Source organism: Pongo abelii, chromosome 6, assembly GCF_028885655.2.
Source record: "Pongo abelii isolate AG06213 chromosome 6, NHGRI_mPonAbe1-v2.0_pri, whole genome shotgun sequence".
NCBI classification, from domain to species: domain Eukaryota; kingdom Metazoa; phylum Chordata; class Mammalia; order Primates; family Hominidae; genus Pongo; species Pongo abelii.
In genome coordinates, this window is record NC_071991.2 from 151,234,145 (window position 1) to 151,261,502 (window position 27,358).

At 37.5% G+C, this 27,358-nt stretch overlaps 1 protein-coding gene across 1 annotated transcript in view; it reads left to right on the top strand.

The window, feature by feature from the left end:
* The window catches only part of ACTR3B (actin related protein 3B), a 1,031,695-nt gene that overhangs the window by 980,098 nt on the left and 24,239 nt on the right, over positions 1–27,358 (top strand). The gene's annotated exons all lie outside the window — the stretch shown is intronic.

The following is a 27,358-nucleotide window of genomic DNA, read 5'->3' on the forward strand; positions in this document are numbered from 1 at the left end:
GCCCGGCCATTTAAAATGTTTTTAACCTGCGTAATGATTTCTACTTTTACCAAGGGGTCATTTTTGAAATGTATAGTTTCGTTTTAAACATTTGTCAATATTTTAATTTTATTTTATGATTAATTTCTAGCTTGAAGGTGCTCTGTTTGATTTCAAGCAAATTTGAATTCTTAAATTTGTTAAGACTAATTTTATGGCCAAGCATATAGGATTTTTGATAAATAGTTCATGTGCATTTAGAAAAAAATGTGTATTCTCTATTTGTTGCTTTCTTATATTAGGTCCAGTTTATCAAATTTATTAAAAAATTGTAGATCCTTATTAATTTTTTGCTTACTTTCTATCAACTTTTGAGAAAGATTATTAAAATCTTCCAGTATAACTATGATTTGTTGATTACTCCATGTTTTTCTGTTAGCTTTTCTTTTGAAGCTATATTTTTAGGGGTCTGCACTTTTATATTGTTTTCATATAAATGCTTGGTGCATTTACACTTTTTATAAAATGTTCCTCTTCCTTATTCACACTTCTTGTCTTACTGTTTACCTTATATCATCAGTAAGGCTATACCTTTTTTGGGGGATGGTAGACTTTTCATGGTGTATTTTCTATGTTTTTACTTTCAAACTTTCTGTTTAAGGTGTATCTCCAGTGAGCAACATATGACTCAACTGTTAAAAATTCAGCTTGTTTTCAACTTTTAATGTGAGTATTTAACCTGCTAATATTTAATCTAATTTCTGAGACATTTGGGTAAAAATATGCAATCTCACTGTTTGTTTTACATTTGTTTCATCTCTTCTACTTTACTGACTTCTTTAGGTTTCATCATGTATTTTTTAATAGTACATTTTCCATATTATGTTGTTGCCAGTTCCATGTTTTTAGTGACTATCTCAGAGATTACAACTTCCATCATTTACTTATTAGACAGTAATATAAATAACATTTTACCACTTTTCTTTATTTTCAAGGGCCCTTTAGAAAGCTCTACTTCAGTTCATCCTCATGTTGTTTTATTCTTTCATTGTCTCATATTTTACTTTATGTTTACATATTTGTAAAGCTCCACAATACATCATTAAGGTTCATTTAGACTTACCCACACCTTTATCCTTCCTCAGGCTTTTAATTCCCTTGGTAATTCCATGTTTCCCTCTGATATCATCTTTTTTTTCTGCGTAAAGAACCTTCTTCATTATCGTATTTGGTCTGAAACATCTTTTTTTGCCCATCTTTGAAGGGTATTTTTTCTGGTTATGGTGCATTGCTGTGGGGAAGTCAATTACCAGACTGATTTTTGTTCTCTTGAAGGAAATTCTTTTTTGTCTGTGTTGTTTGTTAGTTTTACTGCAATCTGCTTAGGTTTGGTTTTCTGTGTAATTTATTGTGGAATCTCATGGTCGTTCTTAAAACTGTGGGCTCGTGTCTTTTACTGGTTTGGGAAAATTACCAGCCAGTATCTCTCCAGTTATCGGTACTGTTCATTCTCTCTCCTCATGTTCTATAACTCCCAGCAATGTACATTAGATATTTTCATCAGGTGCCTATGTCTCTTCGACTCCTATCTGTATTTTTTTAATCTTCTTTTTATTCCTGCACTTCTGTCTGGACATTTTTTACAGACCTTTAATCCAGGACACTAACAATCTCTTTTCCTGTGTCTCATCGGCTGTTTAATCCATCCATTATGCAATTAATCTCAGGAATTTCATGCTTATGTTCTAATATTTGATTTTGTTTCATCGATTATGATACTCGGTTGAAAGTCTCTATCTTGACATCTATTTTGCTTGATATAGCAATATGGTTACTTTAAGTTCTGTGCCTGATAATTTCAATATCTGGATCACTGCAAGTCCATTTCTACTGCCTGTTCTTCCTCTCTCTCACTGGCTAAAAATTGGTCTTATCTACTGGTTAGTATTCCTGAATGTAACATCTTTTTAGGGAAAATTCTAGATGATCTTATTTTTATTAAGAGAAAGTTTACTTTTTCTTCTGGCAGGAATTTAGATCAGATCATCTTGATCCAATAATATATTCAGAATATCTGAGCTTGATTTGGGACTTTTGAGGGCTAATCTGACTTGTTCTCACTCCCATGTCCTCATCCTAATTAGGTCAATGCAAAGTCTTGGGTGTTGGATAGGACCTGAGTTTGGTTTTCTCTCAGCAAAAGTTGTAAGCTATGCCTTTGTATTAGTCCGTTCTCATGCTGCTGATAAAGACATACCCAAGACTCAGCAATTTATAAAGGAAAGAGGTTTAATTGACTCACAGTTTAACATGGCTGGGGAGGCCTCAGGAAACTTACAATCATGGTAGAAGAGGAAGCAATCATGTCCTTCTTCACATGGCGGCAGCAAGGAGACAAGGAGAAGTGCAGTGTGAAGTGGGGGAAAGCCCCTTATAAAACCATCAGATCTCATGAGAACTCACTCACTATCATGAGAACAGCATGGAGGTAACCACCTCCATGATTCAATTACCTCCCACTGGGTCCCTCCCCAAACCACAATTCAAGGTGAAATTCGGGTGGGAACACAGCCAAACCATATCAGCCATGTAGGAATCAGTAACTGCCTTAATGGAAAATGAGGTAAAGAATGTTGGTCTCACCTCAGGAAACTTTCCTTCTGTCTTATATTCAACCCTTAGGACCTCACTGCCACAAGTGATCTCTAATATCTCTCAACAGTTGGGGACTTCCTTTGCATTTTATCTAGATATTATGAATATTCTTGTTCAGAGATTCAGTTTCAGACAACTACTATATCATGGCCACATATGAAAGTTTCTTCTTTTTTATGTCTCTGTGGGGATTTCTTGTCAGCTTATTTTAATTTCTTAGGGGTATCCCTTATTTTCTTATAAGCCCAGATACATTTCAATGAATTTTTTAATATATTTTGTGTAATATTATTTGTGTTTTACATTGGAAAAATATCGTAAGGATAGATAGATTGCCTATTTCTGGAAACAGGTATATGTTATTTTTGTGTATTTTATGTGTATTATATATTTCACAATTTACAAAATAAATATATTTATGATGGTAATTTTAGTTTAGAGTGTAAAGAAACTTCAACCGGGAAGATAATTACAAGGCTTTTTGCAGTGATTTGGACAAGTTTAAAAGGATCTCAGTGAGGATCATAGTAATTGAATTGAAAAGAAGAGTTTTAAATAATTCAGACTTCAGGACATATGTTAAAATAAATTTAGTGATTGGACTACTTAGGATCTGTTGAGAAAGAAGGATATTTGCTGGTTGTGTCACTTGCAGTGGTAATGTCTTTTTCTGAGATAAGGAGCAACTTCAATAAGAGTAAAGTTATTAGTATGGAGGAGGGAGGCAAGGATATGGGCTCATGTTAAACTGGAAACACCGACTGTATATCTAGTTAATGTTCAGTAACTGATAACATATATTCGTCCGGAATACAAGTTTACAGAATTCTCTAACTTTTACTGGATATTGAGTTAGATATACAAGGAACAGAAAAAAATATGTTCAGAGGTTTGGGGAGCAGGGGACCCAAGAGGAGGAAAAAGAAAGAATGTGATTTAAGTAACAATTTACCCAATATCTTTATGCCAATTGAAGATACGTAAGATTATAGTCTATTATATAAGAAGATGTCCTGATATCTGAATAGGAATAATGTATTTAAAACTTTCTGGTCACTGCATATTTTGTGTAACATGTATTAATTAAAGAAAAAATAATTTCAATCTTGCAATCTCTAGTTTTGCGTGAATGATCCCTTCTCAGCCTTTAGGTCCTGGGTTAAATGCCATCTCCTCCTCAGCAATACTTCCTCTAATCACCTAACCCTGCTGCACCATGCTGATTGATGGTGATCTCATCACCCGGCTTATTCCCTTCACAGGGTTTCCTGCTGTCTGCAATTATCTCCCTAAGTTATTATTTCCTTGTCCATTGTCTCTTTCCTTCACTTTCCCGTTGCCTCGCTGTAGAAAGTTTTGCTACATTGCTTTCTTTCCTACCTTCTGCACTTCCAACATGTCAGGTACTCAATAAATATGTGTTGAATAAATGAATGAATTTTTAAACTTTGGCTGTAGAGGGACTTACGGATAGGAGACCTCTATTTTAAAATAATGGTTAAACTTCATCCTGGGGCCACAGGACATATCTACAGTATACAAATCAAAGTTTGTGGCTTTACCTAAACATGGAAATCAGATTAGAATGCTGAAAAGTGGTAGACAGCAGGGTAGTTTTTATTTTTAAAAGTGTAGATGACGATTTAATGTGTTACATAGAGCTGTATTTTGTATTATTTTTAGCCTAAGCTCTTAAAACATACTGATAAAATTGGCATCATATCAATAAAAATAATTCTAGTTGCTTCCAATTACATGGAAAAGATTTAGATACTAATGGACAAAAGCAAAGTTGCAAGTAAGTACACAAAGTGTACTGCCAAGAGAGGTTCAGGCCTAAGGACATTAGCAATATTTTTAAGAAAACTGCTTAAATATTTATGCAGTTTCTTACTTTCAAATGAGGCAAAATAATTCATGAGTAAGACCACTTTCTGTTTTTCATATGAATATATTTGTGGGTTCCCATATTAGAATAACATAAAAATGCTTTTATGAATAGTTTATTCATGCAACTTTTGTGTTTATTCATATTTGTCCAGGTTCTAGAAATTATTATACTGTGTGAGTCCTTTGAATGGTTTGGTTTTTAAGAATACCATGAGCTCTGATTTGGCCTCACCTCATGCACAGAGATTTTTCTAGAACCAGCCTTATGAATGAAAAAAATAGATGACTACCTATGTGGTTTTAAACACATAGGGCCCAAAATATCATTTTACCAGAAGAGCATCTTTCTTTAGCTCTTCACAGTTTCCAGTTTGTGATATATGACAGGTAACTTCAATGCTAAAATAATTCCGGGTATCTATTACAGGCCAATAATATTTAAGAAATAAAAAGGAGATGAAACTAGAGAGATGGGTTGGGACAATATTTTGAAGCACTTTCCAGTTTATATTATAGAGTTCATGTTTCATCATGTAGATCATTCTGATTCACTTGAAATTTTGTTAATTTCTGTTTTGCAGAAAGGTAAATCTTTTAGCGATGTGGAGAATAGACATACCTACAGAGATCATCCCAGAAAAAGGAGACACAAGGAAAGAGATGGTGAACTCCAAGTCGAGGCAGAAAGAGTGAAAACTGAGTGGAAGTGATCGACGCAAGAGACATTTAGGAATCAATAGGACTATATTAGGATGAGGAAGTTGTGGGGAAAGACCTTGCTTTTCCTAAGGGAAATGAGTTGGTGGTTATGCCATCCATGGAGGTGGATAAGAAGACAGAGAATATAGGAACAGGGGGTTGTTACATGTAGAATTCCTGGTGGTACTAGTGAGAAAAATCCTGATACTCTCTATATTAACAATTTTTAAATTTATATTTTTAAAAATTGTAATAGCTTTATTGACGTATGATTGACAAACAACACATAATTACCTTGTGGAAGTCAGTGTGGCGATTCCTCAGGGATCTAGAACTAGAAATTCCATTTGACCCAGCCATCCCATTACTGGGTATATACCCAAAGGACTATAAATCATGCTGCTATAAAGACACATGCACACGTATGTTTATTGCGGCATTATTCACAATAGCAAAGACTTGGAACCAACCCAAATGTCCAACAATGATAGACTGGATTAAGAAAATGTGGCACATATACACCATGGAATACTATGCAGCCATAAAAAATGATGAGTTCATGTCCTTTGTAGGGACATGGATGAAATTGGAAATCATCATTCTCAGTAAACTATCGCAAGAACAAAAAACCAAACACCGCATATTCTCACTCATAGGTGGGAATTGAACAATGAGAACACATGGACACATGAAGGGGAACATCACACTTCAGGGACTGCTGTGGGGTGGGGGGAGGGGGGAGGGATAGCATTGGGAGATATACCTAATGCTAGATGACGAGTTGGTGGGTGCAGCGCACCAGCATGGCACATGTATACATATGTAACTTACCTGCACGTTGCGCACATGTACCATAGAGCCTAAAGTATAATAATAATAATAATAATAAAAAGAAAAAAAATAAACAACAGTAAAAAAAAATAATAAAAACCCTTATTTCACATAAAAAAAAAAAAAAGAAATAAAGAAAATGCATAGGATGGCCTGAGACGTAATTAGACCTGTGGCCTCCAATTTCCTCTTATTTTTCACTAGTATCAGGAAAATATTTTTAAGTGTACACTTCTAATGTAGGTATTTTTCTTTTAACATAAAACATATGTCACTGTATTACTATATAATAAACATTATAAACCATAAAAAAAACCACATAATTAATGTGTACTCTTTGACAAGTCTTGGCGTATGAGTATACCTGTGATGCTGTCACTACAAGCAAGATAATGAACACACCTCACTCCCAAAGCCTCTTCCTGCCCTTTGAAATTCTTCTCTCCCTCTTCTCCTTGCCCATCCCCAACTAAACCAGATGACCCCCGATCTACTCTCTGTCACTGTACCTTAGTTTTCATTTTTCCAAAATTTCATATAAGTGGAATCACAGGGTATGCACTCCTTTTCCCTGCCTTTCTTCACTCTGAATTATAATTTTAAGTTTCATCCATGTTGCATTATGCAACAATAATCCATTCATTTTCATTGCTGAGCAGTATGCCATTGCATCTATATACTAGTTTGTTTTACCATGCAGCTATTTGTGACATTTGCATATTTCCAAGTCTTAGTTATTAAACATACAGCTACTATGCACTTTCTTGAACATCTGCATATGAACATATACTATCATTTAGCTTGGGTAAATACCTATGAGGGAAATGGCTGGGTTAGATGGTAGGTGGATGCTTAATTTTGTTGTGAAACTGCCAAAGTTTGTACAAAAGTATTTGCTCCATTTTACACATTCCTTATCCATGTACATGAGTTTCATTGGGTCCCTATCCCACCAACATTCAGTCCAGTCAGCCCCTTTAATTTTAACCATTCTAATAAATACATAGTGATAATGCATTATCATCTTAATTTGGATTTCCCCAATGAGTAATGATGATAAACATCCTTTCATGTTTATTGCCATCTCTATATCTTTTTACAAGTGTTTCTATAAATTCTTAACAAATTTTATTGGATTGTTTATTTTCTTTATTGAGTTGTTAGGTTTCCATATATATTCTAGATTGAAGTTGTTTATTTATTAGATGTGTGAGCACAAATATATTCTCCCATTGTGTGTTTTACTTCTTCATTCTCTTAAGAGTGCCTTTCAAACAGCAGAAGATTTTAATTGTAATGAATTCCAATTTATCAATGTTGTCTTATGTAGATTATGTTTCTAGTGTTGCATCTAAGTTATTTTTGCCTAAACTAGATCAAAAAGATTTTCTTCTAATATGTCTTCTAGAAATTTTATAGGTTTAATAATTATGCTTGTGATCTATTTCTAGTTATATTTTTAAATATGCTTTGAGGTATGGCTAAGAGGTTTTTGTTTTGAGGTTTATCGGGGTATGAATATTCAACTGTTCCATTATAATTTATTTAAAAGGTTAGATTAAACCACTGATTAGATTCTGTAATGAATTACACTTGCCCTTTTGTCAAAAGTAAATTGACAAAGTATGCATAAATCTGTTTCTGAATTCTTCATTCTTTTCCATTGAGCTATTTCTTTATATTTAAGTCAATCCCATAGTCACTTGATTAGAATACCTTTTCAAGTCATGGAGTAAGGGAGGAGATGTAATTAAACAATCTTTTTTCAAAGTCATTATATATGAATTGTATAATCACTTTCTTACAACAAAAACAAAGGACTGCTAAGATTTTGATTGGAATTGTGTTCAATCTGTAGATCAGTTTTGGGAAAGTTAACATCTTAACAATATTAGGAAAGTTCTAATTCATGAATCCGTTATATCTCTCAGTTTATTTAGGGCTTCATCTTTTCTCAGCATTGATTTGTCCTTTTCATTGTACATGTATATTAGTTTCCTATGACTGCCATGATAAAGTACCTAAACTAAGTGGCTTAAACAATAGAAATGTACTGACTGACAGCTCTGGAGTCTGTAAACCCAAGACTAAGGTGCCATCAGGGTTGATTCCTGCAATGTTGGAGAGTCAGTCCCAGGCCTCTCTCCTACTGCAGACCTCCAGTGTTCCTTGGCTTACGGATGCAATGCCTTCATCTCGACTTCATGTTCACAGGGTGTTCTCTCTCTATTTCTGTCTCTGTGTGCAGATTTATCCATTTTATAAAGAATAAGTCACATTGGACTAAGGCCTACCTGAAGGACTTCATTTTAGCTTGATGACATCTTTAAAGACTCTATTTTCAAATAGGGACACATTGTGAGGTATTGGGGGTTACGGTTTCACCATAACTTTTGAAAGGAAAGTGATTCAACTCATAACAACAGGTATTATGCACTCTTTTCAGATTTATCCAAAACAGTGTAAAAAAGTATAACTTTGACACTATTTTAAATGGTATTTTTTAGATTCCAATTTCTAATGATTAATTAATAATTATGGAACAAAAACTAATTTTTGTGTAATGATTTCGCCTTAAGAAACCTTACTAAACTTAGATATTAGTGCTAGTAGATTTCCTGTGGATTCCACAAGATTTTCTATACGGAGATCAGGCTATCTGTGAACAAAGGGAATTTTAATTTTTTCTTTTCAATGTGGGTGTGTTTTATTTCTTTTTATTCACTTATTACAATGCCTGAACCTTCAGGGTAATGTTGGATACAAGTAGCGAGAGAAGACATTAACAAAAATAATTTCAACTTTTATTTTAGATTCGGGGGTACCTGCGCAGGTTTGTTACATGGGTATATTGCATAATGCTGAGGTTTGGGGTGTGATTGATTCCATCACCCTGCTAGTGAGCATAGGACGCAAGAGTTAGCTTTTCAATCCTTGTTTCCCTCCCTCCTTACCCCCTCTAGTAATCCCTAGCATCTATTGTTGCCATCTTTATAGCCATGAGTACCCAATGTCTATCTCCCACTTATAAGTGAAAACACGCAGTATTTGGTTTCCTGTTCCTCTGTTAATTTGCTTAGGATAATGGCCTCCAGCTGTATTCTATGTTGCTGCAAAGGACATGATTTCATTCTTTTTTATGATTGCATACTATTCAATGGTATCTATGTACCACATTTTCTTTATCCTATCCGTTGTTGATAGGCATGTAGGTTGATTCCATGTCATTGCTATTGTGAATACTGCTGCAATGAACATACAAGTGCATGTGTATTTTTGGTAGAATGAATCATTTTCTTTTGGATATATACTAAGTAATAGGATTACTGGAAGGATGGGTAGTTCTCTTCTAAGTTCTTTGAGAAATCTCCAAACTGCTTTCCACAGTGGCTGAACTAATTTATATTCCTACCAATAGCGTGTAACTGTTTTCTCCACAGCTTCACCAACATCCGTTTTGTTGTTGTTGTTGTTGTTTTGTAATTTGAGCCATTCTGACTGGTGTGAGATGGTATCTCCTTGTGGTTTTGATTTGCATTTCCCTGAAGACCAGTGAGGATGAGCATTTTTTCATGTTTCTTGGCCATTTGCACGTCTTCTTTTGAGAAGAGTTTGCTCATGTCTTTTGCCCAATTTTTAATGGGGATATTTGTTTTTTGATTGTTGAATTATTTAAGTTCCTTATAGATTCTGTATATTAGACTTTTGTCAGATGTGTGGTGTGCAAATATTTTCTCTCATTCTGTGGGTTGTCTGTTTGTTCTGTTGGTAATTTCTTTTGCTCTGCAGAAGCTCTTTGGTTTAATTAGGTCCTACTTGGCAATTCTTGTTTTTGTTACAGTTGCTCTTGATGACATAGTCATAAATTCTTTCCCAAGGCCCGACATCCAGAATGGTGTTTCCTAGGTTTTCTTCTAGGATCCTTATAGTTTGAGGTCTTACATTTAAATCTTTAATCCATCTTGAGTTAATTTTTGTATATGGTGAAAGGAGGTAGGGGCCCAATTTCATTGTTTTGCATATGGTTAGCCTGCTATTCCAGGACCATTTATTGAATATGGAGTCTTTCCTCTGTTGCCTATTTTTGTCATTTTTGTTGAAGGTCAGATAGCTGTAGGTGTTTGGTTTTATTTCTGGGTAAGAGAAGACATTTTTAAATTATTTCTGATCTTAGGAGAAAAGTATTTATTCTTTCATTATTTGGTATGCTTGTCTTAGTTCCAGCTGCTTTAACAAAATACCATAGACTGGATAGCTTATAAAGAACAGACATCGGCCAGGAGCAGTGGCTCACACTTGTAATCCCAGCACTTTGGGAGGCCGAGGTGGGCAGATCACTTGAGGTCACAAGTTGAAGACCAGCCTGGCCAACATGGTGAAACCCTGTCTCTACTAAAAATACAAAAATTAGCGAGGCATGGTGGCATGCACATGTAGTCCCAGATACTCAGGAGGCTGAGGCACGAGAATCACTTGAACCTGATAGGGAAATGTTGCAATGAGCTGAGATCGCGCCACTGTGCTCCAGTCTGGACGACAGAACAAGACTCTGTCTCAAAACAAAACAAAAAAACCACAGAAATTTATTTCTTACAGATGGGGAGCCTGGAAGTCCAAGATCAGAGTGCCAACATGGTCAGGTTCTGGTGAGTTCTACCTTCCAGATTGTGGCCTGTCAACTTCTCTTGTGTCTTCATATGGCAGGAAGAGAGCTAGAGAGCTCTCTGAGGTCCCTATTATAGGGCACTAATCCCATTCATGAGGGCTCCACCCTAATTACCTCCCAAAGGCCCCACTTCCTACACACCATCACACTGGGGGTTAGAATTTCATCAAATCAATTTTGAAGAGACCCAAATATTCAGTCCATTAAAATGCTACTAGCTGTAGGTTCTGCACAGATGCTAATGTTAGGATGAGGAAGTTGCCTTCTGCTCCCAGTTTGCTACACATTCTTTCCTCCTGTCAGGAATAGATGTTGAATTTTTTCAAATACTTTTTTAGATTGATTGGGATTATTATTATTTTTGTTCATTAATTTGGTGAATTACATTAGTTGATTTTTGAATGTTAAATTATCCTTGGATTCCTGGGATAAACCTCACTTGGTCATAAAGTACTACCCTTTTCATATATTGTTGGGTTTGCTTTGCCAAACTTTAGTTAGAAGGTTTGCATCTATATTTGTGAGGGATGTTGACCAGTACTTTGCTTATTTTGCAATATCCTTGCAAAATAAGTTTCAGTATTTTAGTTCAATTTTCCATAAGCATTTGTGTAAATTTGGTGGTATTTGTTCTTTAAATGTTTGAAATAATTTTTGAAGCAATCTGTGTCTGCGGCTTTTTTTTTGTGAAAAGGTTTTCTAAAACTGCAAATTCAATTTCTTGAATTGATTTGGAGTAATTCAGGTCATCTATTCTTAAGTGATCTTTGGCAGTCTGTGCCATTCATGATATTTGTCCATTTCAGGTATGTTGTTCAATTTATTGGCATAAAGTTAGTCATAATATGCCCTTATTATCCTTCTAATGACTATATAATCTACCAGTAGGACTGTTTTATTCCTTACATTCACACTTTCCATCTTTTATCTCTCTATTTTTTCCCCATTTAGTCTGGCTAGAGATTTATCAATTTTATAGATCTTTTCAAAGAATCAGCTTTTGATTTCATTGATTTTCTCTATTATTTTTCTCTTATCTACTTCCTTGATTTCCACTCTGATACTTATCTCTTTTCTTCTACTTACTCTGTGTTTCTGTTGCTCCTTTTACTCTAATTGCTGAAGTTATTGAATTGAAACCTATTTTAATATAGATGTTTGCCAGTATAAATTTCTAAGTACTTTCACTGTAGTTAATAAATTTTGATATATTCTGTTTTCCTTTTTATTCAGTTCAAAATATTTTCCAATAAACCTTTTGATTTTTTTCTTTGACTCATTGGTTATTTAGGAATGTGCTATCTAATTTTCATATATTGCTGAATTTCTTAAAGTTTATTTCTTATGAATTTCTAATTTAACTCTATGTGGTCATAGAATACAGATTGCATGATTTGAATCCTTCTGTATTCATTGAGAATTGAATTATAACTCATAATAGGATCTAACTTGGTAAATGTTCCGTGAACACTAGAAAATAATATATATTCTGCAGTGGTTAGGTGGAGCATCCTATGTTAATTAGGTCACCTTGTTTACTATCATGGCTAAAATCTTCCATATCCTTACTAATTTAGTGACTATATTTTCTTTCTGTTATTTAGGGACAAATGTTAAAATTTTGAACTATATTTGTGGATAATGCTATTTTTCTCCTTGCATTTTGTTAGTTTTTGCTTCATGTATTTTCTTGCTACATTATTAGGTACAGATATGTTTAGAATTCTTATGTCTTCTTCTGTGTGTGTGTGTGTGTGTGTGTGTGTGATGGAGTCTCACTCTCTTGCCCATGCTGGAGTGTGGTGGCATAATCTCGGCTCACTACAACCTCTGCCCCCAGGTTCATGAGATTCTCTTGCCTTTGCCTCCCGAGTAGCTGGGACCACAGGCTCACATTGTCGTGACCAGCTACTTTTTGTGTTTTTAGTAGAGATGGGGTTTCACCATGTTGGCCAGGCTGGCCTCAAACTCCTGACTTTAAGTGATTTTCCCACTTCCACCTCCCAAAGTGCTGGTATTACAGGCATAAGCCACCATGCCCAAGAATTTTTATGTCTTACTGATATCAACATGAAATGACCTACCTCATCCCTCATAATATTCTGTGTTCTGAAATCTATTTGGTCTGATATTAATGTCACTACTTCAGCTTTCTTTTGATTACATTAGGTTTAGCATGGTATATATTTTCCATCTGTTTACTTTTAATCAATTTTTATCTTTATATTTACTGTAGGTTTACTATAAACAGCATATAATTGGGTCTTGCTTTTGTATCTAATTTGATAATCTTTCTCTTGTAATTGGGTTTTTATAACATACATTTAATTAGATAATTTATACAATTAAATCTAAATATATAATTTTACTATAGATGGTCCCTGACTTACAATGGCTCAACTTAGATTTTTTCAACTTTACAATGGTCTGAGAGCAATTAACATTCAGTAAAAACTGTACATCAAAATTTGAATTTTCCCAGGCTAGCAATATCTCTTTCATGACGACGGGCAGTTATCACACATGATACTCTTTATTTCTGTACATGGATACAGATTTCCATCCAGTTTCTCCCTGAATTTCCTTTATCATTTCTTATGGTTCAGTTCTATTTGTAACAGATTGCTTCAGCTTTTCTATGTCTGAAAATATTTATTTCACCTTGATTTTGAAACATATTTTTAATACGTATAGAATTCTAGGTTGACAGTGTTTTTTAAAAGTCTGAAGTTGTTGTTCTACTGTCTTCTGACTTGCATTGCTTGTGAAGAGATTGTCTTCATCCTTATCTTTGTTTTGTACATAATGTGACTTGTTTCATCTTCACACTTTAGGGAATTTCTCTTTATTTATTGTTTTAATAAAATTGATTTTTCTGGGCCTTGGTGTAGTTCTCTTATGTTTCTCGTGCTTGGGTTTCACTGAAAATCTTGGAGCTATTGTTTTACAGTTTTTAAAATCAAATTTTGATAACTTTCAACCATTAATTATTTAGTCTTGATTTTTTCGTTGTCTTTACTCTTTCAGATATTTTAATTATACATATGTTAGGCTTATTGAAGTTGTTCCACAGCTCTTTGATCATCTCCTCATTGATTTTTCTGTCTTTTTTCTTCTCTGTGCTTTATTTTGGATAGTAAGGTTGCTGTCTTTCAATTCACTTACATTTTCTTCTGCACTGTTTGATCTGTCATTAATCCTGTCTAGTGTATATTTTATATCAAGCATTGTAATTTTTATTGTTAGAAGTTTAATTTAGTTCTTTTGCATGTCTTTCACTTATCTACTTAAGATGTCCAGTTTTTTTTTCTCTTTTTCTTGGATATATGGAATGCAGTCATACTAACTGCTTAATGTACTTGTCTGCTAATTCTATTATCTGTTACATTTGTGAGTTCACTTCCATTCTATATATACAAATATGATCTCACAGAATCACCGAAGATAAGTGTATTAAGTCTCAAGCCTCTCAGATTTCTGTTGAAGATTACATTTCCCTGAGGGGAAGATGGGTATAACAAGTCCTAAGGAAATCACTTTTTACTCCTCCATGTACCCTTCCTTAAAGCCCACTTGCCTAAAAACGTTTGTATTCTATGAGTTCTTTTCCAACTTACGTTTCACCTTGCTTTCGTCCCTTGGTTTACAAGTAAGGCATACTCCTTACTCCTCCTGAATCTTCCTCTTGTGCATTGCCCTTGGTCATAAAAACATCCAGGGCATGAAAGAAACAACTCAAGCACACATAACTCAACAGCCAGTGTGCCCTGAGAGCAAAGGCAGATCTTCAGCAGGGAAAGTGGAAAGGACAGCATCTTATTGCACCCAGTCTACTAGCCTCGCATCTACCTTAGAGTTAGAACTGAGATGTGAGATGGTTTTCCCAGGGACTTTTTTTTTTTTTTTTTTTTTTTTTTGCGGGGGAGGTGCGGACAGTCTCGCTCTGTCGCGCCCAGGCTGGAGTGCAGTGGTGCGATCTTGGCTCACTGTAACGTCCGCCTCCTGGGTTCAAACGATTCTCCCGCCTCAGCCTCCTGAGTAGCTAGGATTACAGGCGCACGCCACCATGCCTGACTAATTTTTTTTTTTTTTTTAATAGAGATAGGGTTTTACCACATTGGTCAAGCTGGTCTTGAACTCCTGACCTCAGATAATCTGCCTGCCTTGGTCTCCCAAAGTGCTGGGATTACAGGCATGAGCCACCATGCCAGGCCTTGTTTTTTTTTTTGAAACAAAGTCTCACTCTGTTGCCCAGGCTGGAGTGCAGTGGCAAGATCTTGGTTCACTGCTACCTCCGCCTCCCAGGTTCAAGCAATTCTCCTACCTCAGCCTCCCCAGTAGCTGGGACTACAGGCACATGCCACCACGTCCAGCTAATTTTTGAAATTTTAGTAGGGACAGGGTTTCATCATGTTGGCCAGGCTGGTCTCGAAATCCTGACCTCAGGTGATCTGCCCAACTTGGCCTCCCAAAGTGCTGGGATTACAGGCATGAGCCACCACGCCTGGTCCCCCAGGGACTTGTTTATCACATTTATTCAGTTTAAGACATACAGTCAGGCCTTTCTGACAATAAATAAATCTGATTTGGCTAATCAGTCTAACAATAAGAAATGGCTTTAAAATTAAATTACAAGAAAGATGTATTCTATAAATTGTGTGAGTTAAATCTGCAGCTCCCATATTTGAATATCTATACCATTTGAATATCTATAATATTCAATGAGGTTATGCAACAAAACTTACAATAAAATTTTTTTTGATATCAAATTTAAAGTACGTTGTTTTTAAGGTGTATGAGTGGGAAGATCATTACTCAGTCATGAGTGTCCAAAGTCTAGACTCTAATTGTCCATAATAAGTATCAATTTTTATCAGAACATATTTTTAAAACTAAATACATTAGTTGACATCCAGCTAATAGACCTGTAGAAGGAAACAGTATAATCCTTTAGAGGTAAAAGAGGAGGATGCAATGGGAGACTCTAATAAGTGAGATTAGAGTGACAGAGTGAGCCTTCCCTGACCATGAGGGTGCCTATGACTATCTTATCTTCAGAACATGATTAGGGCATTCCTTGGGAGAGGAATGTGTTATAGAAAAGCTTCCTACAGGCCGGGTGTGGTGGCTCATGCCTGTGATCCCAGCACTTTGGGAGGCCGAGGCAGGAGGATCATGAGGTCAGGAGTTCGAGACCAGCCTGAACAACATGGTGAAACACCATCTCTACTGAAAATACAAAAATTACCCAGGCAAAGTGGTGGCGCCTGTAATCCCAGGTACTCCTGAGGCAGGAGAATTGCTTGAACCTGGGAGGTGGAGGTTGCAGTGAGCTGAGATCATGCCACTGCTCTCCATCCTGTGTGACAGAGTGAGATTCTGTCTCAAAAAATTAATTAATTAATTAATTAAATAAAACGTAAAAATATACCAACTGATTACAAAGTGGAAATGAAGATGCAAAGAAACTGGGATAGCCAAAGCAATTTTAAAAAGGAAGAACAGAGTTGAACTTACATTTCCTAATTTTAAGACTTATTCTACATCTACAGCAAACAAATCAAGGTGGTAGTTGCATAAAGGTAGTCATATATATATATACACACACAGACACACACACACAGACACACACATATACATATATATATATGTAACAATGCAACTCGGGTATTTATCCAAAAGAAATGAAAACATGTCTACACAAACATACATACATATTAGCAGTTTTATTCATTTAGCCCCAAATTTAACACAACCCCAAATCTCTCAACTGATAAGTTGATAAATGATTGTGGTATATTCATAAAATGCAATACTCATCAACGAAACTAAATGAATTATTGATACAGAAGACAACATGAATAAATACCTAAAGCATTATATTAAGAAGCCAGAACAAGTATGTACACTACATATATATATATATATATATATATATATATATATGGAAACTTTCTGGGCTAGGCGCAGTGTCTCACACCTGTAATCCCAGCACTTTGGGAGGCCAAGGCGGGTGGCTCACCTGAGGTCTGGAGTTCGAGATCAGCCTGGCCAATTGACCAACACAGTGAAACCCCATCTCTACTAAAAACACAAAAATTAGCCAGGCATGGTGGCGGGAGCCTGTAATCCCAGATGCTCGTTAGACTGAGGCAAGAGAATCACCTCCTGAACCCGGGAGGCGGAGGTTGCAGTGAGCCGAGATTGTGCCACTGCACTCCAGCCTGGGCAACAAGAGCAAAACTCCGTTTCAAAAAAAAAAACAAAAAACAAAAAAACGGGAATGATGATGTTTTTAATCATGAATGTGATAATGGTCATGTGAGCATAAAAGTGTATATTTGCCCGAGCTCATCACATTGTTCACTTAAAATCTGTTTTATTTTGTTTATATGTTAGATAGTCTTATTTCTAAAAATTAAATACACTGGTTTGGTTAAGGATCCCCTTAAATAAAACTAATTATTGAATTTGTACTTATAGAAGGCACTTCACTAATGTCCAGAAGGAAAGAAAAGAGGAAAACTGCCCTTGTGCTGTACAATATATTAGAGCCGCAACGCAATGGATCTATTCAATGGATAAAACTCTAGGCTTCACCTGCCTCTGTCCCTTCCAGCTCTGCACCACAGCCCCACGCCATGGTCATTGTGGAGCTGCCCGGCTCAGCTCTCCCTTCAAGAAAGAAAGAAGCTGCCTTTCTGCTAGGAGTGCAGACACCCGCAGAGGCAATGCCTCCCATGAGGCTTCTCAGCCAGGCCACACTATTGCGGGCAGTGGCCATACAATGACTTAGCCCTGCAGGGTATGAGGACCAGGCCGCCTCTGCCCACTCCTTAGGCAGTGCTCCCCTAAAGCCCAGTCTGAGTTCCAGGGCTGCCCATGTCGGGTGGCTGAGACTTTGTTGGGTCTTGTTACTATTCACGAAGGCTCCCAGTGCCTGTTCATACACATTGCATACCTGATGTGATCATTACGCATTGTATACCTGTATCAAAATATCTCGTATACCCCATAAATATATACACCTACTATGCATCCACAAAAATTAAAAGTAAATAATACATTTCTGTTATTAAGTTGTAAAAAGGAGATGAATATTTTCTTATTTGTGGAGGTAGGTGGCATCTAAATGTACAGATGAAATAAGATGGAGTTTACTGTTAGTAAGGGGTGAAATATAGATATTTAGATATAACTCTTGGCTGTGATTTTTTTGGTAATGATTGTTATACAGAAATTGTGCAGCTAGCATACTGAGAAGAAGTAAATTTGTCAGAATGTATATTGGGTTTATGCAAATAGTAAGTAAATATTATCTTAGAACTCAAGAGACCTTAGTTTGGTAAGCAATTATATAATGGATTCTAGGCTGCATAAATTCATTTGTTTTTACTTTCTGGAACATTTATAAAGGTTACAAAATGATCTAAAATATTATTGTGATACTACCTTTGATGAACATTAGAAATTAACACATAAAACCTGGAGAAGTCATTCAAAACACTTATACTCTGTCAACTCTACAGAAATGTAAGAACAATATGTCTTCTGAAGTCAACTCCACTTTTATTTTTCGACCACTCTTGAGAAAAAGATGTTTTTATTTGGGACCTAGGAAGATACTCATCATCAGGAACTATCAAAAGCCAAACCACCATATAATGTTATATATCAGCATTGTGTGCATATGCACACACACACACACACACACATTTGATGGCAGTGACAAGAAGTCGACGGAGGAGGTCTGGGAACTAGTTCCCTATAGTCTGTTACACATTTCTGTCATTCCTTTTTAGACGGTTGACATGTTCTCAATCTTATGTGAAGTTCCATCTGTACTGAGACCTCCACACCTGGGATGTCCTCAGGTCATTTTGAAGCCAATCCTTTAGAAGTGATTTTTAGATCTGTGCACCCTTTAGATCATGTCATATTTGACAGAATGACTACTGAACTCATTTTTCCAAACTTCAAGTACTTGAACCCAATAGCTCAGCAGCACACAAGATGTTTAGACAATATTGACGTGAGAACTGCATGATCATTGGGAAGGCTATACCAAATGTGAATTGTAAAACGGGACACACCACAACAGAAACAAGGGAAAAAATGTTTTGCCCAGATCATTCAAGAAACAAATGATCTAAAATAATGAAACCCATGTCTCATTTATTTAGTTTTGTTATTTCCATTGGGAAAATTTCCCAGGCAGTTAAATGTGCACCTACAGCTAAGAAAGCTAAGATGGCCTCTTTATATTTAGACATAGTTCTCTCTCATATAGGTGAAAAAAACTTTTCATATGACATAGAGAAACAGGGAGGCTATTAAATTGTACATACTCTGTAATCACAAGCAGTATTATTGAGAAATGGGAAAGGGTTATGAGGCAGTTTACATGACTGTCATTAGAATGACTTCATGATGTTTCATTGAATAGACATACCATTCCCATTCAGTTCCATTACTGTATATCTCTAAATTGATTTTTAATTGGTTTAGCTGTCACAAATTTCCTAAATTAAATGTATTTATCACATTCCATTTATGCTCCATATGAAGCCTGTCTGTAGTATGCCATATTTCCATACCTGCACACCTGTGATTTTTCGTCAATATTAGAGTTAGCAGAAATTTAATGCTATCAGAAAATTATCAAATAATTTGCTTTTCCAATATTGGCCACATCACTTCTATCTTTATTTTCTATACCTCTGCAGTCATTACCACTTTTCTAAAAAAAAAAAAAAATGAAATAAATTCCATTAATCTTTGACTTCAAGTCTATTTTTTTAACTCCTTTAATTTTTTTCATCCCTCTCCCACCCACACATGCTCTCCAAAGGCACCCAGAATTTGTTTGGTCCCATCCTGTATTAGTTCATTCTCACACTGCTCTAAAGAACTACCTGACACTGTGTGGTTTGTAAAGAAAACAGGTTGAATTGATTCACAGTTCCACAGGCTGTACAGGAAGCATGGCTAGGAGGCCCCAGGAAACTTACAATCATGCCAGAAGGCTAAGGGGAAGGAAACATGTCTTACCATGGCGGATCAGGAGAAAGACAGTGAAGGGGAAAGTGCTACACACTTTTAAGCAACCAGATCTCCTGATTACTCACTCACTATCACAAGAACAGCAAGGGGAAATCCGTCCCCATGATCCAATCACCCCTCACTAGGCCCCTCCCCCAACATTGGAAATTACAATTCAACATGAGATTTGGATGGGGATACAGAGACAAACCATATCACATCCTTCCCCTGATTAATTGCAAATGGTAATTAACTGAGATGCTACTTCTCCCAGTAACATCCTGCATTTTAAAAGGGTATCAACCAAGAAATATTGAGCAGTTATTATTGGAAGATACTTCATTCAAGAACAAACACACAGGAAGCATAATGCATTTTCTCTTTGCTTATTGGGCTGCTGAGTGAGTAGGATCCAACACAGGACCCTGAGTTCAAGGATCCAGGGCATCACAAGAGGGAAGGACCCCAGCTCTGTGATTCCTCATTTTGAGGAGAGGTATAAAAGAGGATTGTCTGACTGAAAATATCTGCACTGGAATTTGCATGTACGAGAAATATGCTTTTATTATAGTAAGCCACTGAAATTTAAGATCATTGCTTACAACATTTATCCTATCCTGATTAACATAGAAATTTGAACCAGGAGTGGGGTTTGGCAGAAAGAAATGAAGAGAGAGAGACAGAATCTACAATAACTTCATAATTGGGCAGCATGAAGGGAAAACACTGATACAATAGGTGTTGTGCAGTAACAAGAATTTATTAATTAAAATTGTTGTGCTTGCAATAGTTTGGGAAGCAGACAATGTGTCTACTAAGTCAGAAGCCTTAGGGTGAATTATTGTGAAGAACTAGAATCCTGGTGTGTGTGAGTGGGGGGCATTTATTGCATACTTTTATCAAGGCATTACTAGAAAAAGCTAGGTTCAAGAAAAAAAAGAATAGCAAGGGTCCAGTACATTGAGACCTAAAAGGATTTTACTGCTTCTAAACTCAAACAGTAAGAAATGGGATAGAGAAAGTCTTAAAGTGTCACCAAGAGTGGACTCCAGCCCTTCATCAGAGATTAGATTAGGGTGTGGCCTTCTCCTTTAAGCTCAGTTTCTCAAGGGAGTGGTCTTTAACATAGGAGAAACAACAGAGGAGCCATGGAGCAGAGAAATTTGGAAAACTTGAAAATGAGGTCTAGGAGATCATGGGTGCAGTTACCAATCCAAGGAACTGACTAGAGCACGTAGATCCGAAATCTAACTAAGCATAATTCAACCTTAGTGTAAAGGAGGTGGAACAGTAGAAGGTTTGACAGACATGAACAAGCACTGCTTTTGCATCTTTGCAGAAGCAGAAGGCAAGACGAGAAGGTTATTCAGCATCTTACAAAGTCACACCCCATTACACCAGCTTCGGATGCAGCTAAGATCGATAAAGGAAGAGAAAGAAATCTCTGAAGGATAGAGAAAGACCATGGAGAACAACAATCATGGGTTTCTCTGGAGGAAAGCAAGTCAGCGGTAAATCAAAGGTTCCTGCCTTCAGGACTGGTGACCTTCCTGGTGCCAGCACTAGGCACTGCCTCAATATCCCAAGCTTGACTAGTGATTAGTGACTACTGTGTGTCTCATCTTTCACCCTTCCCTCAATAACCATTAAGAATGCCTGAAGAGGGCAGTATTTAACTCAAAGAATTATGAAATTTCAGATCCTTTGTGACCTGTGTTAAAAGCATCAACTTTCACTTGCTTATATTTATGGATGACCAGATGCCCAACTTGAGACTTCTCTTTATAGCAGCAATATTGCATATTCATCTCTAAAAGAGAGCCACAGGTTTGGAAAATATCCACGAGCATGCAGAGAAATTCCCCATGGAAGGACATTGCTGGGTCAAGAGCCTAGAATTCCAATGCACAAGTTGTTTGAACAACTAAGAGATAGTCAATATTAGGGATGTCAAATGGAGGTAAAAAGATATAAAGCTTAAGCTTTGGCATTCCCAGAAATAATTTCCAATTCAATACGAGACTCTTTCCTTCCTTGGCCTTGCCTCCATCTGGCAATAGAAAGTCTGCTCTCTGATCTAACTCATTTCTCTCTTGCTTAGTAGCATGTATGATATTATTCCCAGAAGGTCTAGATGTGGTTTTCTATTTTCATGTTGTCATTTATTTAAAATATTTCAATATGAAAGTCAACATATATACGTGAAAGTTAATTCTAATGTGTACCTAGAAGACTTTGCTTGGCACTTGAAATGTCCTAATTAGGAATCTCCTCTCCAGGGGTGTGTTTTTTTAGTGGCTGATGCTTGTTTAGAACATGACTTCCCTCTGTGCTATAGCTTTAGTTGATAGAAACGTCAGTGGTTATGTTGCCAGGCAGGGGCCCTTGACATGACAAAAACAGAGCTTTGTAGTTTTGAATTAACTTCTCTTTCTCTCTCCATAAAATCTGGCTTTCAAAGCTCTTTTCTCACTATGAATAATACAAGTCAGCTTTGAGACTCTAAAATCCCATCCTGGATGTCAAAAGCTGAACACTATATTTTTATTTGTCTTTGTATTTTGGACATAGCAATCCTAAATCTACTTCAGGCAAATGAATTCCTCTGGCCAAAGAGAAGAGGCTATAAACAAGGAAACGCAAAAAAGAAAGCATGCAAAATTATTTCAGGAAATATCATCCTTATTACACTTATGGTAAGATAAAGTACAGGTCATTTATCTGGTAGGAAAATATTAAATATGACAAAGAGCTATGAAATTGGTGCAAAAGTAATTGCAGTTTTGCCATTAAAAGTGAGGTGAAAACAATTACTTTTGCACCAACCTAATATATGAGAGATTTGCACAAATGCAGTAAAGAGTTACTAGTTTAGCTAAGCACAGTAGTTTATTATTAAGAAATGCATGTGAGGAAGTAACGGTAGCTTAGGAGATAAGATTCTCACCTGGATTTCTCTGGAGTCAGGACAGATCCCTCCCCTACTTTTGATCCTGAAGACAGCGCTGGGCAAAATATGTGGGATAAATGTTTATTTTTTCCCTCTCCCACCATAATTTTGTCCTTCAATTTGCATTCCCAGCTGAGTCAGGCCAGGGGAAATCCAAGGAGCTGTCTGTCCGGCTGACAACTTAATTAGCATCCCTGTTCCCAGTGTGCGGTATAGGAAGTTACAATTTCCCCTTCAAGTGTGGTTTGTGCGTTTCCGTCCTGCACCCTGGACTTGTTCTCCATGGTGCGCTTGCTCTCATTCATCACCTCCTTCCCTTTGCTTCCTTCCCAGCACAGGGCCGAACGCTGGCCCCACAGCCACGGTGAGCACAGCACACACCGACAATGATTACTGCTGAAGACGTCATGGATAGGGCACGTGGTACTTTAAGAATCATGGTGGAATCTAATACCCAGGAAAACGAACACTCATATGGGATGGAATTGCAAACAAAGAAACTGTTTTTAAAAATGGGAATTTACATATATATATATATGAAGTGTCATCTTGTTAAAGGCATCACCCTGAGCATGTGAACACATGTAGACACTGACTCCAACATCCCTGCCTGCATCCCACTCAGAGATCAGTGTGAAAATAACTGTGAAACCACACAGGGAAATCTTGTCAAAGGGGATGGTACTGTCAAAGTACTTACGTCTTTCAAAGAAATCAGTAATACTAATTTTTAGTCACACCTCCTCCTTTTTATCTTGCAATGGGACCATGAAACAAAGGCAGGAGGCAGGACTGAGGGTGAATCATTCTGCACCTCACCTTCTCTTATGTTCTAAACATTACTTCTCAGCTTTTCATGTGTGTTACTGAATGATGAGAGAAAGGAAAAGAGGAAGGAAGGAAGAAAGGAAGGAAAGGAGGGCGAGTGGGAGGGAGGAAGAAAGGAGGGAGGGAGACATGAAAGAAGGGAGGAAGGAAAAAAGGAAGGAAGGAAAAGAAAGAGGAGGAAATGGAAGTAGTAGGGGGGAGGGAGAAAGAGAAAGACAAAAACAAAAGTAGTGTTCCAAGGAAGCTATCTTTTTTGTGTTTTAATGCACTTAGAATTAATAAACAAGATAAAAATATTCCTTTTCCTGCAAAAATTGGTGGGATTATAAATAAAAAATCAAAACCCAGATCAAAGTACCAAAAATATACAGAAGTCAAATCAAATGTTATTTAGAATGTAAGATTTTCATCATTGAACTAGAAATGTCTTCTTAGAAAAGCAGAATCTGGCAAGTAAAGGGTTTGGCGGTACAGAAGTGTATCCTAAGGATGAAAATGAGCCTCCTGAGAGAGTCGTTTGCTGCAATCTGCGCCCTCAACGTGGTCTTGAAGTACCAAGTCCACAGTGGGCCAGAGGAACTGAAGAGGAACTGAGGAGGAAACCATTGGTTTCCTAATGAAAAACACCATTTGACACCTTTGAACCAGTTCTAGAATGTTCTCACTCCACTTTCCAGAGAGACTATTTTGCACCTTTCTTTCTTCTCAATTCCTGTCCTCCTCCCACCCCATCACCTCCCTGGGGAGAGCTCAGCCTCACAGTCAGTGGGGGACCCAGTCTGTCATCCGGTCTCACAAAGCTGCACTCTCCATTGCCTGCCTGCCAAGATCAGCTCAGACTGGTACACCTAGGATAGAGGCCAACAAGTGGGAAAATGATGTCAGGTGAGACGTTAAGCAGAAAGCCTTATCTCAGCCCATGACACGGCAGCCAGAGGGTCCCACGGCTCCAGCCTACATGCCAAGGGCTGGGATGGGCAGCTCAGCAGTGCCCAGGAAGAAGGGCAGAAATGGAGGGATCTCCGAGTGCCCGCCATGCACAGCCACCATCGCTTTATGGCCTGTGCTCCTTGCCCTCCTCGCAGCCCTTTGGCTCTGTTGACAGTTCCCTCCTCCTTGGCACGCTCTCTGGTTTCTGTCTCCTCTCTCTCTTAGGCCACTCTTAGGTGCTTCCTCGTGGCTCAGTCTGTAAATGCTGCCAGTACTCAGTTCTCCTTTGTTCTCTCTCTCCCTCAGCAACCACACCGGTGCACATGGCATGGGTCACTATCCTGGAAAAGTGTCTCAATAATGTATACCCAGCCCAGGCCTCTTTCTGAAGCTGCAGACCTGTGTATTCAATTGCCTGGTGAGCATCTGCACAACGTTCGAACACTCATCATACTGTCCAAAATCCTCTTCCAGTCATAATGTCAAATCAAGAAAGCAAGGCGAAGGAAAGTATTTGAAAAAGATGGGAGGAATATCCGTCTACATGCATATTATTTATATTATATTAACATTATTTAAACCATGCACAGACAAATCATGGAAGTAAAAATGGCTACCTACAGGAGAAAGGAAGGAATTCTGTGTACAGGAAGCAGGTATACAGGGAAAAAGCATCACTTCTTTGAATATACCTTGGTTTTGTGAAAGGAAAATATCTTGGAGCCCCGAAATCACTAAGCTAAAGAGAAAAGTCAAGCTGGGAACAGCTTAGGGCAAACCCGCCTCCCATTCTATTCAAGGTCACCCCTCTGCTCACTGAGATCAATAGGTATCTGATTGCCTCCTTTGGAGAGGCTCATCAGAAACTCAAAAGGTTGCAACCATTTGTCTCTGACCTACCTGTGACCTGGAATCCCCCTCCCCACTTCCAGTTGTCCTGCCTTTCCAGACCGAGCCAACGTTTATCTTACATATGTTGATTGATGCCACCGAGGCCCCACCTTTCAAGACCAAGCCAATGTTCATCTTACATATGTTGATTGATGTCTCCGAGGCCCTGCCTTTCCAGACCAAACCAATGTTCATCTTACATATATTGATTGATGTCTTGTGTCTCCCTAAAATGTATAAAACCAAGCTGTGCCCTGACCACCTTGCGCACATGTCATCAGGACCTCCTGAGGCTGTCACAGGCATGTGTCCTCAACCTTGGCAAAGCTTTCTGAATTAACTGAGACCTGTCAGATTTTTGGGGTTCACAGTTTGTAGAGATGACTTTGGAATCATGTTAATATCTTATATAATTATAAAAACAAAACATAAATTACTTTTTAGATTTAAAAAGTAATACTTACAAACCAAAAGTAAAGAGCAACACATGAATGTAAGTGTGTGTCTGACGGAGAGCATAACCTCACAGGTGAGAACTGTGCCAAGCAGCTTTAAAACGCAAGAATACCTAAGGACAAAATGAACTGAGGAAAAAAATATGAAACTGCTTTCAGGAATCACACTGTTGGCAGTCGGTGGTACGAATGGTCTTTTTATTCTGCAATGGGCTGAGTGTGTTGTGGGATAAAGCTAAGAATTGTTTTCTTGGTGTTGCTTAGAACCAGAATTTCCAGTATGGGAAACAAGAGGCAAAGATATAAAATTGGGCAGGTTATGTAAACAAAACAAAATGAAAACAAAACCACCTGCAGCCCTGAATTTGAACAGGAAGTACCAATGTGAACTCATGATGTTTTTTATCTTTAAAATTTTCTCCTAGTTCTGTCCGCATAAAATGCCAGACACGATAGCACATGGGGGAGCAACGACCCTCCCAGCTCCCAGAATGTGGTCTCCAAGTAACAATTTCCCACAAAAGGAAACCAAGTCTTTTTGGAGAAAATCAGATTCCAGATGCGGAATGTAGAAAATACAGAAGAAAAGCCTGCAATATCATGGAATAGGGGAAAGCAATGGAGATGGCCAAGACTGAGGTCACCTCCCAGGACTCAGAGCCATCTGAAAGGGCTCCCACCTATCCAAGATGGCTTAATTTGAGCACCCATGGGAATAATGACCGTAATGTACTAAACCCATCAAATGTGTAAACTTACAAATTCATACTGATACTACTTACAACAGTACATTAATTTTAAAATTATTACTTATCGTAAGCCACCTTTGAAGGATGGGATGTAAAGGAATTAGTTCAGTATTTTGAAAACTGGTAAATACAGGGCGAGGATCAAACAGTGGCCCTGCCTTTCCTCTCTGATCCACAGCCTAGGAACAATCCCTGCCGTCTGTGGAGGGAATTTAAGCATTCCAGTTAACCAGTGAGGACGGGCTGCAGGGTGGGGCGTTTCTGCTTTAAAATCCCTGATAAATGAATGAACCTAACGGTGTGAATGCCACACTCGTGGAGACAATCACACATTTTGTGCCAGAAAGGAAGTCATCTTGCCAGGAAAAAAACCCAAACCTGAATCTCACCAAACCTCTCAACATGACTGCCCATCCACAGGAAATCCAGGAGACACAGCGCTCACCATGACACGGTGGCGTACAGGCCTCTAGAAATCCCTGCACTGTGGGGACTCTGCAGGACAAGTGGCCCAGTTTCTTCATAAACAACAGCAAGGAGAAAAGGGAGAGAGGCAGAGAGGGAACCCGTAGATTACAAGAGACTTGGGAGACATATGGACAAATTACAAGACCTCGCTCTTCTGTAGACCTGATTTAAACTAACAATTTGTGGAGAAAATTGGGAGAAGGCTGAATCCTATCTGGATAGCTGATAGTATAAAGGAATCATTGCTGTTTTGTTTGAATGTGATAGTGTGATTTTTTAATAATGTAATTTTTTTAAAAAAAGAATCTTTATCTTTTAGAGATAT